Raw genomic sequence first — 15,357 nt, forward strand, 5'->3', positions numbered from 1 at the left:
TGTTTTCCAGGAAAGTCCAACTTGGAACAAAGACAATTTCAGCAGAGGCCTGGGGAGAAACACTCCAGTTGCATGTCTTTGTAGTGTGGAAGGAAACGAGAACAGCTGGAGGAAACCCACGTGGATGCAGGGAGGACATGCAGACTCCACACAGAAGGCACCCCACCAAGAATTGAACTGAAGAACCTCTTGTTGTGAGGTGCGCCGTCCAAAATAAATAACAAATTGCCTGACCTTTAACCCTCCTGCATTTGCAGCACATCCATGACTATATTATCACTGAAGCCTGGGTCAAAAAAGTGTCACCTCTATACCAGGGTCTGTTCCTACCAAACTTTTAAACATAATGGGACCAAGGGTGGTGTTTCAAAATTAAAGACTGCATTATCTAAAGGCAGATTCCCACAAACCCACAAACTAAGCCTATTAAACTCACTCTAAATAAAAACAACTGTTAGATCATAGCATATTGAGGGTCCCCACTGATGACCACAGAAAACATGTACATTTCTAAAATACTTTGGATGGTCTTCAAATACTCAAAACTTCTATCATCCTGGAAGACTTTCAATACCCATCCATGAACTTAGAGACCAGTACCTCAAATGTAGGTTATGCCCAAATAAAATTAGTTTCATAAGCAGGAATTCCCTAGATTAAATATTCAAAGAACCCACCAGAGGAAAAATGTTCTTCACCTGGTCCTTACAAATATCTATATACATTGTCCTACTGGTATACCCCTACCCAGTCAAGTCTGACCACAAATTGGTAACCTTCTCGTTCAAAATTCCTAAACCAGCGGATACCAATATCACAGTATTTAAAGAGTTCAAATGTATACATTTCCTACAATTATTCTATGAGGAAGCCTCAAAGTTCAGGTACAACTGTAACCCCCCAAACATATCGCCAAATAGTTACGCAAACAAATTCTCTGCTTACCTAAAAAACTATATAAACCAGTCAGTCCCTATCACAACTAAACAAAAATGGAAGGATAAGGGCAAACTAGCTTGATGTTTCATATACATAAATAAACAAGTCATTAAAGGGAAAATGCTCATTATAAGATATACATCTATATATGTATATATATAATTTCAGTTTAGTACAACAGAAAGAAGCTACTGTCCTGAAGAGGAGTAGTCATTCTTTTCCATTTCCCATCAACGCTGTGAACAGACACTCAAACAGCAGAGGCAGAACAAAAAGAAAGTTGACATCGAGTATGATGGACAATCAGTCTCTAAAGAGAATGTGGCAGAAACCAGCGACTCCTTAGTTTGGAATATTTCTTCATAGGTTCTGACTACTAGCGAAATTACTTTATTGAATAGAGGTATGAGTTTTATACCTACTCAAAGGACTGATATTACTGATTGTTTAATTGATTTAAAGACGTTTACTCTAAATGTCATGTTAAAAGTTCAGTTTAAATCTGATAATAATATTATTAATAATGACGTTACAAGATGTTTTAAGAAACCAAGTTCATTTATTCCAGTTAATAATGCTGCTGTTGAACTGTTTGAAAAGAAGTGTAAAGATGAAACTTTTTCTCTATTTACTAAGAGAAATATGGGTAAAATTGATTATAATTTGAGTACTGATGCACAGCGGGCACTTAAGGAGCTATGTGCTGATAGCACTATTGCTATTAGATGGGCAGATAAAGGGGGCTCCGTGGTAATGAATATGGATTTTTACAATAATTCTATGTTACAAATGTTAAGTGATGCTGAAACGATGAAATTTCTGCACCCCAAGTACATACCATATTGGAAAGAGTTAATAGTCTTTTTGATTGTTTATTAGGTCGTAACATTAGCATGGATCTCTTTAAATATTTCACCTGTGAGAAACCCCTTATTTCCACTTTACAAGGTTTACCAAAAGTACATAAAGATCCTTATAAACCACCCTTCAGACTGATAAGTGTCTGGTAGAGGATGGTGTACTGGAAATGTATCCATTTTGGTGAGAAGCACTTAAGATCTGTGTTAAAAGAAAATATATATGTATTAAATGATACAAAAAGTTTTTTGAATGATTTATACCCTTTTATATTGGGTGAACAACAATGTACTACATATATTCTTGTAACTTTGGACGTGCAATCTTTATTTACTTGTATACGCAATGATATCGGTATTGATATGCTAAGGGAATACCTATGTAAGTGTAGCCATTTTGATGGTGCTTTTATTGAGCTAATGTGTTTATTTATGGAAATAATTCTTGAGAATAACATATTTATGTTTAAGGATTCTATCTATTTACAATTAAAAGGCATAGGTATGGAGACATCTAGCGCCAACAGCTACACTAATATCGTAATGGCTTATTGGGAAGAAGACAGATATATATTGAGGGTTTTTAAGCAGCTTACTTTTTATCAGAGGTTCGTGAGTGACCTCTTTTTGCTATGGGATGGGGATGAAGATTCCCTAGTTAAATTTCAACAATATTTAAATTCTACCACATCTTTTTTAAAATTTACTTTGAATTTTTCTAGAATGTCATTAGACTTCTTCGATGTAACAATATTTAGAACAACTGAGGGTAATTCATCTACAAGGACCTTCAGAAAAAAATTGTTACAGGAACAACTGTCTCCATAGGAGAAGTATGCATCCCCCGCACATTTATCGGAACATTGTTAACAGTCAGGGACTGAGTGTTTCTAAGCTTAATGTGACTGAAACTGATTTTACAAATGAAATGTCTGAACTTCAGGCTAGATTTGTAAAAAGGGGGTACAATAGTCAAGAGGTAAATGCAGTTTTGAGGAGTGTGTCATCCTTGAGGAAGCCACAAGGTAGGCTTTATTATTCAGAGGGCCCATGGGACAGGCAGATAAGCAGACAGAATAATTGTTTACGTGTCCCTTTCACACATTCTAGTAATATCAAACAGATAGAAAATGTGATTAGGAGCAATTGGAAGATACTTAATACTGATAACATTGTTAGTTCTATAGTTGGGAATGTACCTAGCTTTGTGTACAAAAATAAGAACATTTTAAAAAGAATGCTTTGTTACCCTAGGTCTCATAGTGAGGTTGTTAGACATGTTGCTCCTCAAGGTACTTTAGCGTGTTCCAGATGCAATTGGCGCAACTATTTAGATAGTAACAGTGAGTTCTTACATCCTGACATGGGCAAGTGACTAAGGTTTATGGTGAGAGCGACATGTGACACGTCATTTTGTATATCTAACTGTGTGTCAAGTCTGCTCGGGTTTTTATATACGTAAAATGGACCGAAGATTACATGATTGTGTTAGAGAACACATTTATCACATTAATAATTCTAAATGTACAAATGCCTTAGCTAAACATGTTGTTAACCATGGTAGAGAACATAATTTCAAATTCATGGTTATTGAGGCTGTAGCTGAAAGTGCACGGGGGGGGGGAATGACATCAAGAATAAAGTTGAAACATGTGAATTAAAGTAGATAATTAGAATGAGACGCAATAAAGGTAAAGGTATGAATGATAAAATTTGTATCAAACCTGTGCTAAAGAGTGTTTAGGTAATAAAACGTGATATTGAAGTCTTGGTATGTTTACGTTTTGTTTTAATTATGTTAGTGTATTTTTTAATGATAAATATTTTTTAATGATTTACCACATGATTTTATTAATTGTTTGCTAGATTCTATTGGTTCATGTTTGTTTAAATTGTGTGCATGGGATTGGTTTAGGATTGTCTGATGAAACGACAACAGTAGCCGTGAAAGTGCTCACAATAAACGTTTTAACTTTTATTCTGAGTCTTGCTGCTACATGCTTGTATTTGGCCTTGGTTTGCTTTACCAGTATCTCTTTTGTTTCATTATTGCCTTGGTTGCAGTGATTTTTGCTGCAAAAACTGGTAAAGAATTTGTTCCTCTTGTTGGATTTATTACTTCTTTTCCTTTTATTTCAAATGTACATCCCCTTCTTAGATTTCATCTTTCACCTACACATTAACTCCCCTGTGAGATTTCCAGTTGAAGTTGTTAGTCAGCTGTTAGTAAGTATTCCACATTTTTGCCGTTTTGTTCCACATTATGAGCCCACATCGTGGAGATGGAAGGCTGTGGTTAACACTTGTCTATTATGCATCTCACAGCTCCTGACTCTACAATCTGGCAAGTAAGGGGGTAGGAACAGTTAACAGCTAGATTTCTTTCTGTTGCACAGAAGTTTGGTACTGTGCATAGCAACACTGTATACCATATAATCCAACCCTGTTATTTATGTGCTTTATGTTTTGAATGGGTGCACAAGTTTACAGCTTCTTTTTAAACTACTCTGTCCAACTTAGCATATTGCAGCACTTTGAAGTAGATTACTTTACTTTCACATACTGGATAAACGTGGTGTAGATTTAAGTATATATAAATACTACTTTGTTAGCCTGACATTGGCTCTGGGTCACATGGAAATTGCATAGGCAACAAGTTAGAAAGAGCTCAGGTAGAGCTAGCTCCCATCTGGGAACAACAGGCTGAAGTAAACTATGACTGGTATTGGCTAGAGAAGGTTTCCATTTATACAGGGAGCTGGCAGCAAGTGAGTATGTGGATTAATGAAGCCTTTGGAAATGGTTTGCCACTTTCAGAGAGTCCTAGAATAAGAAGTGGTAGCTGTACCACAGCTCTGGCCAGGGGGCTGGGAGTTCATGCACCTAGGCAGTGGTGGGGGCTCTGGTATCCAGAAGAGAGACCCAAAGAAGCACACGGGAAAAGCCAATCACGTCAGAACCAGCTGTCATCTGACAATATTCCCTACTATTGTTCTCCTGCACAGTAGGACTTTGCTGGTAGCAACATCCAACTCAAAAGAGCCCCAGAGCACCAGGTAACCAACTGTGATGGTCAGTCCAAGAACTGTTAGTTCAACAACAGTATTTATGTCTCAAATAAATCTCCAGGACTTTAGGAACTTCAGGACAGAAATGCATGGATGAAACAGAATGAAACACTGCTGTGAGAACTAACCAATATTCAAGTAAATCAGCCCGTTCTGGGTTCTGAAGGCATTTTTGGGTGAGAAGGAGTTCTGAGTGTGTAGTGGTTGCAGAGTGTAATGATATTAAGTTGCTACTCTCTCCTCATAATAGAGTGAAAACATCACAAAGAATAGGAGAAGTGCACATAATTATGTTGCTTCAAATTGCATACGATACGTACTAATTGCTACTCGTGCAGTATTGGTGGGTTTTTTTGAATACTTTTTCATGTTATTTCAAGTTTACAATGCAAGTCCATCCTGATTATATTAAGTACTCATGATGCAGTAGGAGGCTGCTAGAAATACTCCATGGGACCTTCGTTCCTACAAGGTTAGCTTGCCAGTTAGTTGGTTCATGCTGCTTGATTTTCCATACAGGTTTTGTTAATTTAGTGCAATGCGTCGCTGTGTGTTTCCTAATCTGGCCCTGCAATGCCTCATACGTCTAAGCAGAAAGGTGCTAAACAAGTCTCTCAACTCTAATGCTTTGGTGTCTTCTTTCAAGGCCTGCTTAGAAAAAAAAATTACTTCAGGATTTCTGAAGAGTGCTATTCTTCATTGAATCAAGTCATGAGTTGAACAAATTTTCTGAACAAGATGCCAATCAAGCCCGTATTTTCAGTTCTGCTATGTGTAACAAATTGTATAAAATATAATTCTTTTCTTTTAGCCAAATTTCTACAATGCTCCTTTACTCAATTACATTGCATATGCAGTTGGAAGAGCAACTCAGGATCATTGTATAGATCACCTGACTGTAATCTCCAGTCACATCTCCGATGTTTGTTTCACAAGAAAAAAAAAAGTTGCTAAGTTGAAGCAGAAATATAATTGCTTTTAAACAAATTTCTACAATGCTCCTTCATTCAATTACATTGTAGATGCAGTTGAAAGAGCAGCTCTGGATCAATGTATAGATCACCTGACTGCAATCTCCAATCACATCTTCGATGCTTCTTTCACAAGGAAAAAAAAGTTGGTAAATTGAAGCAGAACATGTAACATTCTGGTACAGTTTCTGATGTCAACAAAATAACAGTGCAGTGTATTTATGTTTTTTTTTTTTGTTTTTTTTTTATGACCAGTGAATTGAACAGCTTTAGAAAGGGGGCAGTGCTTGCCCCTGCGCCCATGCCTAAATCTGCCACTGAGAACCTTCCCACACCCTTCATGAAGTGTCAACGCTATCCATACAGTCCAATAGCTGTTAATCAACACTCCAAATAACTGCTTCTGCTACTCACCAGTAGCTACAGAAATATGTAAAGATGTGTTTTTTTTTATCCTGAGTGTTGAAGAAATGTGCTAATGTGTGTGAGGTATGCAAGCACATTACAGTACAAAAAGTTATGTTATTTTTAAAAAGAGGCACAAATCCCTTCATACGTTACATTTTCCCAATTCAGTTGCATTGCCATCCTTTGATGTGTTATATTGAAGCATAGTAACACTTCATCAAAACCATAATCCTTAAGCATGATACATCAGTGTAAGACTAGCCCTACTTTCTATAACACTGTTGCATGTATAAAAAATATTACTTATAGGTTTGTAGGTTCATAGAAGGTTACTAGGCTAATGGCCCTAGAGCCCTTACATGTTTAGCCATATTTATCCCAAATTGACCCAGTTGTTGGTTGTTAGGTAAGTGAAGTTCACAGATGTAAGGAACTACTGTAGTTAATACCTACTTTCTCTGTCCAGGAGGTACATGTGTACCACCCCAGGAGTGAATTTTCAGTCACCCATCCATTGATTTAGGTTGAGTTTAAAGAAGGTCAGGGAAGTGCTCTATTTCATGTGAATTGGAAGATTGTTCCAGAGAAGTGGCAGTCTCTAATAAATGTATTTATCTCTTCAGCATGACCTATTCATGTCAGAGGCTATGTTAAAATCCCTGTAGTGAGTGACCCTCAAGCAGTTTGATTTATGAATGTGTAGTATTTTCATCAGACCTGGGTCGGAGACTGCCCTGTAAGCCAGGTACAGGTGACCACTTAGCAACCTGTAGGAGACAGAATACAGTGACAGGGTTTCATTTTTTCCACGTAAGACTCATTTTGTGTACCCTGTAATTTCTTGGTGGGAAACCTCTGCAGTACCTCCCATGGTTGCAGGTGCCTGGTGGGGTACATGCAAAAGGGAGCATAATACTTAATTATTGGACTGATGATGGCATACTGAAATGATAACATCCTTAGATCTAGATGTGATGCCTTTACTTATAACATGTGCCACATAGAAGGCTTTCCTTACTACTGTGGATACATGGTGTTCAAAGATGAGGTTGCTATCAACCTGAGTACACAGATCATGTACCACTGGGTCTGTACTTAGGAGAGTGCTGTCTATAATGTAATTAGCAGGGATATCAGCTCTTCCAAAGGGAATGATAATGCATTTTTTTTGCATTTAGCTTTAATCCACGGCTTTGGCACCAGTCATTTGTCTGTGTTAACCCTGTCTGCAGTACATTAACATCATTGGGAGACTCAATGATTGTTTCCAATTTGCAATTGTCAGCAATCCTGATCAGCCACAGGCTATCCAGGTTTGACTATACTCCTGAGAACTAAATTCCGAATAGTAAGGGTCCAAGCACAAAACTCTGTGGTATGCCACTGGTTTCTAGTCTTTTGCTAGAGGTGAAGTCACCCACTTTGACAGTATGTGTTCTGTTGGTGAGCCAGTTGGCTACTCATCTGGTAATGAAAAGTTAATTCCCAGTTGAGAGTGTTTCTCTATAATACCTGTGCCAAATGCCTTTGCGATGTCAAGATAGGTGGTATGCACCTTCTTTCTCTCGTCCAGGGCCTTGGTGACTTTCTTGAAGAAGTCAACCATATTTAACAGACATGATCTACCTTTAATGAATCCCAACTGGGTTAGGTTTAGAGTTTGGAGATTACCTATGTCCTTGTTAATAAGGTCCATAATTATTCCTTCCATGGCTTTGCAGATGAGGCTAGTCAAGCTTATAGACCTATAATTTCCAGGGTTGGTTGATGTTCTCCCTTTGTGCAGAGGGATTACTGTTGCTGTCCTCCATTCTGCCAGAACATAGCCAGTTCATAGGCTGTGGTTAAACAGGGATCCAAGTGGGTCTGCTCAGTTATGTTTTAAGTTGTTTAAAGGGCAACCTGGGATGTTGTCTGGTCCCACTGATGCCATGTTTTTGACATTGGAGAGCACTGAGATGACCTGCTCTCTTCAGATAATAGGGTGAGGAATGGTGGCAGATACACTTTGGGGGATGACTGAAGGGAACATTGGGTGAAGTTTGCTCCAAATCTAACAGTAGGTTGGCTATTACCTCTGGTTCAGTATGGGTGGTACTATCCACAAACAGTTCAGTGCATAGCTGGGTAGATTTTGGATGTAGTTAAAAATGCCTTGTGATTACCCTTAGCTAGGGAGTCTATTTTTACTGCGTAATTAGCTTTGGAGGACTTGACAAGATCTCTGATTTGTTTGTTTAAGCTAGGGAGGGATTTCTTCCTCTGCTGAGCCAGTTAGCTCTTATTCTTGGACATTACTTTCTTTCTCTTGTTGTACAGCCTGTTTATATGAGGGGTACATCAGGGTGGTTTGTTTTTTCAGCATTGAGGTACAGCTGATTCTATATAACTGCTTAAGTGGTTATACAGGGCATTGGTGTACACCTCTGCATAGGAGTCCATGTTATCTGCATTCGAGGGGGCTTTGAAACTTCTTATACCATCACTTAGTAGGACACAGTTTGTCTTTGAAAAATTCTTAAGTATTTTTGCAGTTGATGGGGCATCTGGTCTTATAATTACATTGAACAAGACTGATTTGTGGTCCCATAACAGGGAGGACATCACACAGGGGAGGGTGCAATGCTTTCCCATGTTAGTGAGTACTATTTCCAGGATATTTGTGTCTCTTGTGGGTGTGCTGACTAGGTGTTCTAGAGCATTTGCATTGACAAGGTCCAAGAACATCTGAGCCAGCATGTTTGTGGTTGTGTATGTTTCCCAGTCAATGGTAGGATAATTAAAATCACCCATGAGTAAGGTATTGGGCTATATGGCAAGTGCCTCCAGTAAGCTCAGGCATGCATTATGCTTTTCCTGTTTCATGGTAGGGACCTATAGCTAGCTATGATGTGATAGGGGGCTTTGACTATAGCTAATTGGACATGGAGTAGCCCAGGAGAGTTATACTGCTTGACCAGTCTTGAGGTGTATTTAATCTTAATGAAGATGGATACAGCTCTTCCTTTGGTTCTTTCATGCACAGTTCATGGTCTGAATGTATGGAAGGCATGGTAGCTGGGGTGCTTTCCATGCCTTTGAACCATGTCTTGGAGACTGCACAGATGTCAGCATCTTCCAAAGTGAGGAGTGCTTCCAGGGAGTGCAGTTTCTTGTTTAGACTCCTGGATTTTTAAGGGGATCATTATGGAAAAATGTGGTTGGTTATTAGAGATAACCAAAGAAGGCCATTCTTACTGAAAATTGACATCGTGCAGGACAAACAATGCCATCATCAAATGAAAACTAATTGCTTTAATCTTATTACCAAAATAATGACTTTGTGATTCATAATGGTTATTTATATTGCTTTATATGATATTTAGATCACTTCAATGTAGTATCACAGCTTCCTCTGACATTTAGACAAAAGTCAGAAAATATTTTTCTGGCAAAATGTCAAGAAATTTGTGATTTTGATGTCCCGCTGAGCTGCACAGAACTGCCCAAATCAGGGGCCATTCTACAAAAACACAAACAGATGGCACCCGTATCAAAAATGTACAGTGATACTGTCTCTCTTCCTCACTGCAATAAAGGCAGTGAAAAAATAGTTTAACAACACCTTTTTAATAGCAGCTGCTGACCTGCTGCCATTAAAACTTTTTACCTTTCTTTGAGAGCTATAACATGCCTTATCTAACATTATGGGCAGTACCTGATAGGAAAGACTACAGATTTCTCTATGTCTGTGGTATGGCATGCAGGCAGAGATAAATTCCACTTTCAAAGTATGTGAGAATCTAAGTTTAAAAATGGGTGGGCATTTCCTTCTTTTGGATTCTAAGGCAAAGAAGTGAGTGTTTATAAAGTACAGGCAGGTTTCTGGTACCTTAGCAATTCTGGAACTTATTGTAGGGAGAAAAGTTAATGTAAGGGTTGGGTTAAACTCTAGGAGAGGATTGGCTTTTCCTTTGAGGGGCAAAGCTGCCTAGAGAATGTTGTTGTTGTTGTATCTTTCGGCTTGTCCCAGTTAGGGGTCGCCACAGTGGAACTCCGGTCTGCTAATGATTGGCAGTAGATTTTTACGTACCAAGTTGCCAGCCCTGACACACAACCTTCAACGAAGGTACGCCCATTCACGCATGTCTCCACACAGAAGACGCTTTTAGCTGAGTATCGAACAGGACAATGTCTTACTGTGAGGCGACAACGCTACCGCAGCACCACCACCGCAGTTTGTAATATTTTTAATAGAGTTTGGTGAAAAATGCAGGTGTATTATAGTGTTGAATAACAGACCAACTTTTTTATTTCTTAAATGGAAGTTTATAGTTAGAAAATTTGGGATAAGATGTAAATGAGGCAAACCGACATTTTCACTATAAGTTTTTTTTTCTCAGCTACCAACATAACAGTGGTACTTATAAAAATGTACAAATGAAACTTGAATTGTTTCTAGTAAAACAGATTTTATATTTGGTGTTATAAATTCCCACCTTAGATACTTCTTTGTCTGTGGTAAATCTGGTTGGACCTTACTGTTCATCCAAACTCCATTTTCAAGTTCTCTCAGATTCCTTGCATTTGCAATATATATTACTAGCACTTTATTTAGAATATTTCAGTTGACAGGATTTCATATCTGTCCTCTCTTTTTCTGTGTGAAAACTGAAGAATAAATAATGCTGGACAATGGGTAATGCTCATTTTAGATATAGCGGCATAATTCATGCTGCATATGGCAAATTTTGTGGGGGTTAATTGCTGTTAAAGTAATTAAAATAAACACTACCCACATCCATACATCAATTTACACTGTAATAATATCTAAACATACAATATAAAAAGTATAGAAAACAGCAGATTAATACAATATAGTTTATAAAAAATGCATCACTGATTACTACCATACATAAACCGTAGTTAACCAAGGATAATGGTTCATACACCTGCTCAGTCCAAGGGAACAACACTGCATTTCACTAAGTAAACTGGTTATTAGTACAGCTAGTTTTAGCTGACTTACTTTGTTCAATAATCCATTAACCCAGGTACTGTCCTCTCCAAACTTGCAAACAAACACAATATCTACAAAAGAGATAACAACATGCATCATTAGGAAACACTGCAACAATACTGAGTAGGCCAGCAAAATACATACATAAAATAAAAGAGCATTTTAGAACATGGTACCCTACATAGTTAAACTACTACCTATGAGCCTTAAAAGAAAAGTGTCATTTTCAGAAATGTCCACACATACACAGACTTCTTAAAGAAACAATGTATTCAATTGTCACATAAAAGTGAATTAAATATTAATTCGTTATAGCACAGAATACCCAATGAAAATGTATCGCATACCTAATGTATGCTCAAATATGCTCAATGGGAACACCAATTTACATACTATTTTACTTTAGAGATCAGTAAAGTTTACCGAGAACAGCTGCATGAAGTCCTTATCTACAAACCTAAAAGGACAATATTTAAAAACTACTGAAAGCAATGCAACTTAAAAGGATGATTGCAAGGAACCATAATGGCAATTATTTATTTATTTATTCATTTGCATTTGTTTAACGGGATGGTCCACTGGGCCAAAAAGTGCCCATTTTCAGTTGAGGCCGAGGGAGAAAAGCTCCACATACAAAAGAAATTTAAATACAATCACATTTTCTACATACATAGAGAGATAACTTAAAAAAACAGACATACAATATTTGAAATTTCTAGCTAGAATAACAAAGGCAGTATACATTATATACAAAATATACAAAGTACAATATATTATCTGTTTTGGTTACTGTAGAGTGAAGACAGCAAGAGATAGTTGCATAACTGTTAAGCAATGGGGAGAAAAAAGTTAGTGAGATCAGGTTGGGGAAGATGCTCTGTAGTTGTAGCCACATGTACATTGCCATAGGGCTAAGAGATGCTGTTTTAGAGACTTTTTGAAGGATATGTGGTTGGAAATAATTCTGATAGAGCTGGGTAGGGAATTCCAAGTTTTAGCAATGGTACATGGGTAGAGAGATTGACCAACTGCTAGATTGGGTATTTGCACTTTTAGAAGGAATTGATTTTCAGATCGGAGATGTCGGGAGGGCTTATGGAGAGTAAACAGGGAGGTGAGGGATGGGCAATTGGAAGGTTTGGTAATGATATTGTGAGCTATGACTAAAAACCAAGCAGGAATGCAAGCTCTTATGGTTGTGGAAAGTTGTCTGTACCTCCCAATGTGGAGAAGGGGATTTCTTCCTCTATGTCATTATGTAATTGTTCTCAATTCCAGATCACATGACCTTGAAGATAAGTGCAATATTTTTTTTTTGTGAAATTGAGTAAAGCAGACTCAAGGGTAGCATGACCTTAGAGTGAAAATAATTAAGCCATGGAGGTTATCGGTTCCATCTACAAGCATAAGATACATTTATATTTGTTTGGTTGGCATGATGTTTAGATTCCATTAATCTCCTGACTTGTCAGTATTTAGCATATTGGTGCTTTAGTATTAGGAAATGTGAACCCTTAGTTTAGGTCAGACTAGGTAGCCCGCGGCACTAGTACTAATGAGCAGCACTCAAGCACATTTTGCTTGGCATAACACTGTAGAGCAGAAGAGGGAAGTCTTTTGATCAGAGACAACATAAAGTGGATCACTTAGGAATAGTAGCTGGTTTTGCAATGCTCCTGAATGTTCATTGTGAGCATGCCACTGACCAGCTATGGTATCAGCAGTTTTACCATTATCATTTTTTATCCTTGTTTCACCCACATTGCCTGCTGGCCATCGGCCACCCTCAGCTAGCTTGTCCATTAGTTTCCATCACCGTGGTGAGAGCTAGTTGAAGGGGACCTATCATTTAGGGAGCCATCACTTCATCATATGGCCCTAGTGCCACACTGCATGCCCATAAACACCCTCAGGCAGTGCTGCTAGCCATGAAGGCTCTCTAGTCTCACCAGGGATTCAGCCATGGGAATGTGCATCCCAGGTTTGCTCTCCCATACCCTCCACTATGAGGACAGACCATACAACAAAGCAATGTAACTCCTCTCCTTCTCACCCATACAAGCTCCAGCAGGCACCTGACATTCTAATCAAACTTGGCCACTGAGGCTGAAGTCTGAGTTCATTCTCAGTGACAGCAAAGCTGGCTTGACTGCCATCTTTGTTTGTTTCTGCTTCTCCTGCCAAGCACTTGGGTTTGCAGGGAAGTAGTAGAGTGATTACAGAAAGAATGGTTTATCAAAAGAGACATTTCTCTGTTGTGAAACTGCATGTTTCTTCATTTAATAGCATGTTTCATGAGCATTCTTGGAAATTCAATTGGGAAAGCCAAGAAGTTGTCAGAATGAAATAATTACATCACAAAAGCAAAGGAAAGGAAAGTTTGCCTTATTGTACTTGTAAGAGTTATAGTAGGACAAGGATTGTCTTTTCTTATAGGATTTATTGCAAACTTGAACAACTGCACTAACTAATTAACAAAGACATAACTGAATGGAATGAATGCTATTGGGAGTCAACGATGGTGTGTGTGTGTGTGTGTGTGTGTGTGTGTGTGTGTGTGTGTGTGTGTGTGTGTGTGTGTGTGTGTGTGTGTATATGTTTAAGCACATCATCTGGATCAGTTGTTTTGCTTCTGACTTGATGCAGTTGCCAGTGGTATATATTTAACTATAAAATGATATGGTGTACATAGTTTAATTTTCTTATATGTAACCAGGCAACCAGCTGAAGTGAGACACAGACAATTTTTCAATCATTATCCAGGTCATAGGATCAAGAGTAAACACAATTTATACATGACATTTAAAGTAACAAATCACTGAGCTATGGTTTTGGTTGGACGGAGAAGGCAAGTCTAGGCAGACATGTAAACTCTACAGAGACAGTGGCCCCTGGTCAAGACTGAACCCCAGACCAAGGATAAGTATGCAATGAGTGTACCAAAGGAAGGTTATTCATTTGTGCCAGTGATGCAGATCCTCTGGCATCCTAGCACTCCTTCCCCCAACCATAACCGTCTGCCTTTTCCTGGTTACTGGTGTCCACTGTAGAATAATTGGTTAGTGCAAGCCCATGAAATATGTTCTGTTCCTGTTCAAAGGCAAAAGTGTTATCATTCCTCTCCACCTTAAACTGTCACAACATATCGGTTGCTAGTCAAACCATGGTCATTAGTGGAACAAGCAAACTCTCTGCCCCTGGACCAGAAGGCTTGCATATTATATACTAATATGTGATATAGTATATGCAATGGAATAATTCTTTCCAAATATGTCAAAGAAAAGTTATTACTATAATTTATAATGTATGTCTAAAAAGTACACATTGTAATGGTAACTGTTTGAAATGTCATGACCTTCAGTGGCCAGTCCCAAAATAAGGAAAACGAATTGCCAAAAAAATAGACTTGCATAGCAAATCCAAGATGGCCATTGGATTTTTTTCCAAGGTGTGGTGATCTTGAAGTTGGTATGTGTGCGTGTGTGTGTGTGTGTGTGTGTGTGTGTGTGTGTGTGTGTGTGTGTGTGTGTGTGTATATATATCTATATATATATATATATATATATATATATATATATATATATATATATATATGTGTGTGTGTGTGTGTGTGTGTGTGTGTGTGTGTGTGTGTGTGTGTGTGTGTGTGTGTGTGTGTGTGTTTGGAGAGTGTGGGGGTTTGCACCTCATATTGGAGGGTGCAGGTGGCTTGCCCCCTGCAAGAGACAAGTTTAAAGGAGAAGAGTGATTTCTGTGACTTGGTCTTCTCCAGCATTTTCAACCTTTTTTTTGGGGGGGGGGGTCAGTATTTGGCATTACAAATGCCAACTTTTCAATATGCAGCCACTGTAAAACTTAGATGAGCTTATCTGCACATGTAGAACATGTTATCAGAAATTAATGTCTCTGCTTCTGTAGTTGACAAATCTAACAAGTATCTGATCATGTCTATAAGGACTAGTAACACAGCCAACCTACTTCATCTTCACCTGTGCAAGCACCCCCTTCTCAGTAGCAATGTGTTTTCAATAATTTGCTAGCAAATCAATAGAATTTTAGTTCATAAAATGTCAGACAAACTTAACTGTCTGTCCTTTCTCAGAATGACTAAAGGC

Source organism: Protopterus annectens, chromosome 7.part0 (genome assembly GCF_019279795.1).
Source record: "Protopterus annectens isolate FY-2018-M chromosome 7.part0, PAN1.0, whole genome shotgun sequence".
Taxonomy (NCBI): domain Eukaryota; kingdom Metazoa; phylum Chordata; order Ceratodontiformes; family Protopteridae; genus Protopterus; species Protopterus annectens.